Source organism: Rhinoraja longicauda, chromosome 3 (assembly GCF_053455715.1).
Source record: "Rhinoraja longicauda isolate Sanriku21f chromosome 3, sRhiLon1.1, whole genome shotgun sequence".
NCBI classification, from domain to species: domain Eukaryota; kingdom Metazoa; phylum Chordata; class Chondrichthyes; order Rajiformes; family Arhynchobatidae; genus Rhinoraja; species Rhinoraja longicauda.
The window spans coordinates 46,884,152-46,887,654 of record NC_135955.1 but is presented as its reverse complement, the minus strand read 5'-3'; the positions used below and the strand labels follow the sequence as shown (position 1 = coordinate 46,887,654).

General features: G+C 43.7%; 1 pseudogene; it reads left to right on the top strand.

The window, feature by feature from the left end:
- Window positions 1-443: 443 nt before the first annotated feature.
- LOC144592249 (U5 small nuclear ribonucleoprotein 40 kDa protein pseudogene) lies at window positions 444-1,540 on the top strand (annotated as a pseudogene).
- The last annotated feature ends 1,963 nt before the right edge of the window (window positions 1,541-3,503 follow it).

Below are 3,503 nucleotides of genomic sequence, written 5' to 3'. Positions count from 1 at the left end.
TCAATTTCAAGAAGCCAATTTAACTCACACTTTTGTGACTTGTACAAATATGCAACATTTTTGGATCGATATTTTAAAAATTATTTCCAAAGTTATCGATAACCAACTGGATTTAGATCCAAAATTAATAATTTTAGGATTATCAGAACACATTACAAACTTTACGCTAAGTCAGAGACGCTTTCTACCTGTCAAATGTCCTGACGGTAAATAAATTGGTTAAACACAAGTATTTTATGGTATCTTGAAATGACCTTACTTATTTTAATATTATGTGCTTCTAAATGCATCTAAGAGAACCTAGCAAACCTGGGGACAGCATGTGACAGCGCCCGCAATAAGCAACGATACCTGGCGACAAGCCAGCTGTCGCCGAGAAATTTCACTCCGGTTGATTTCTCAGCGACGCGCTGAGATCCACTAAGATTCCTGGAAGACTCCTCATGATCAGGCAGAGAGAGAGGGGTGCTGCTGTAAAATGGACCCCGCACATACCAAGACAGGTATTTTCTTTTCTCCCTTTTGCCATAAAACTGATTTGTAACTAAACAGACGAGTGAGCATTTTTCTGTTCTACTAGTCAGATCCTTGAACCTGTTCCCTTGTAATAATTGGCGTAGTCGGCAGGATTTGACGAATAGAATAGAAAATGTTTGGTAAAAAGAAATAGCAAATGAGATGGCGCTGGTGCAGGCCAAGCACCCCCACAACAAGCTGCTGCCCTCGGTGCAGGGGAGCCCGCAGCAAGCCGTGCAGCAGGTGGGACCAAGAACCCCGAGTCTTCAAGCTCTTCTAATGTTTTTAACAGGTCATGAGGGAGAAGGTTATTGTTGTAAATTTTACTCGAATGGGTCAACACTGGCATCTAGAGGATTTGATCGACTCATATTGTTTTGGAAAGTATATGGCGACTGCAATAATTATGCTACATTGGGTTACAGTGGAGCAGTGATGGAATTGCATTATAACACAGATGGCAACATGCTTTTCAGCATCAACAGACAAAACTGTAGCAGTGTGGGATAGTGATATGGGAGAAAGAATCAAGAGACTTAAAGGTCACACATCCATTGTGAATTCATGTTATCCAGCCCGACGGGGACCACAGTTCGTCTGTACAGGAAGCAACGACGAAACAGTGAAGCTATGGTACATTCAGAAGAAGGCTGCAATCCATACATTTCAAAACACGTACCAAATTCAGGCAGCAACGTTTAATGACACAAGTGATCAGATTTTCTCTGGTAGTATTGATGACGGCATTAAGGTTTGGGACCTCCGACAAAACAAGTTAATTTGTACCATGCGTGGTCATACAGACTCGGTGACTGGTTTGACCCTGAGTGGGGTAAAAGAGAACATCACGAACCTCGCTGACCACATCCAGGAAGCCGTAGAGAAGATTCGAAGGGTCGGAGAACAGTACCACGACTACAGTCCTTCGGGAGGATGGTGGCCTTTCGGGATGTTTGGAGGCTGGTGGACAACAGTGGTGCACTGGGGACTGACTATTGGGCCAATCTTGTTAGCCATAATATAACAACGTGGTATGTGCGAATTGGCATCACGACTGTGTGGACGGATGTGGGCTGGATATAACGAGGTAACCCCTGCGGTCTGGATTTGGCGGTAACCAGATTGTTGAAGGGGTGGAATGTTAAACGAGAATTTTGCCCAAACAGTCTGTGACCCATAGCGCTGTGGCCATAGCGCTATGTTTAAAACCCATAGCGTTGTGGCCGGTAGCGCTATGTTTAGAACCTATAGCGCGCAGCCGACAGCTCTTTGTTTAAATTCCCACGCACTAAGCCAACAGTGCTCTGTTTAAACCTTTGCGCACCAAACCGGCAGCGGTGTGTGTATTACCTTTATGTGCCAAGTCTGTAGCACTGTGTGTATTGATTTGCGTGCCGTCTGTGGCGCTGTGTATTGCTTTACGCGCCAGTCTGCGACTGATAGTGCTTTGTTTCCCAAGGGAGGGGGGGGGGGGGCTGGCTGGGATGCAGTCCCCTGCCATTGGTTATGGTTTGAATTTGGGAGCAGCGTTGTTGGCCAGGACCTAATGGCGGTTATTTCAACAACTGGTTTCTTACCTGTATAAAGGCAGGCGCCAGTAAGCCAGAAGTTAGTTCATGTACGGGGTTCACCGACGGGTTGAGTCGTGATCAGCACTGCGGACGGAGGCAGAGAGAGAGAGACGTGTGCTGCTGTAAAACGGACCCCCGCACACACCAAGACAAGTATTGTTTTTGTTCTCTCTTGCCAATAAAACTGATTTGTAACTAAACTGATGAGTGAGCCTTTTTCTGTTATACTAGTCGGATCCTTGAACCTGTTCCCTTGTAACTACATTTGTCACCACATCCCAACCAACTATGGAATATATCAAATTATTATAATCTTCTGCAAATTTTTGGTGGACATTGCCTGGGACATTGTGGTAGCTGACCGCCCCATCATAGAAGGAATCGACAGGAGGCATTGCTTCAAGGCAGCTAATATCATCAAAGACCACACCACACTTTCATCTAACTGTCCGAGAACACTTGATACCTGTTTAATTAGAATAACTGATAATTTAATCTATTATTATTTGCATTTAATGTGCCTGTAAAGCTGCAACTTTTTCCCAGTCCCAGTGCATATCGGATGACAGTTCAAAACTCTTGCCTTGACTTGATTATTTAAACTTTAGATGACATTCCAAAATCATTTGTTCCCCTTTAAAAACCAGGGAAATATCACTGCCTTAACATCTACCCCCCGAATCCATCCCAAATTATCCATAGGCAAAACATTCATTTGTCATGCCTTTGTCATCTCCAGATTACTGTAATTTTTACAAAAATCTTTTACTAAAATATTTTTAAAAATAGCAGTACAGTATGTCATAAAAGCCCTTGCATCTGTTCTGCTATTAAATATCATGCATGACCTAATGGGGGTAGAGTTGCTGCCCTACAGTGCCAGAGACCCGGGTGCAATCCTGACTACAGGTGCTTGTCTGTACAGAATTTGTACGTTCTCCCCGTGACCTGCGTGGATTTTCTCCGGGATCTCCAGTTTCCTCCCACACTCCAAAGACATACTGGTTGTAGGTTAATTGGCAGGGTGTAATTGTAAATTGCCCCTCGTAAGTGTAGGATAGTTTACGTGTGCGGTGATCAATGGTCGGCACGGACTCAGTGGGCTGAAGGCCCTGTTTTCACACTGTATCTCTAAACCTGATCTTAATACTACTTTCCCTTTAATTCTTCATTCAAAAATATAACCATTTCAGCCTTGAATGTCTTCGCTATCTCAGCCTCCATTGTGCTCTGGGGTAGGGATTTAGATACTTTCACAAACCTTTGAGAGAAGAAATCCCTTCACAGGATTTGTCATGCCTTTGTCATCTCTTGCCTGCAGTCCGTCTGTCTTTTGTGTTTTTTGTTGTTTTTTGTTGTTTTTGTCTCAATTGTAGTGTTAATATGATGTAGTGTTGTATGTTATGTTTTGGGGGG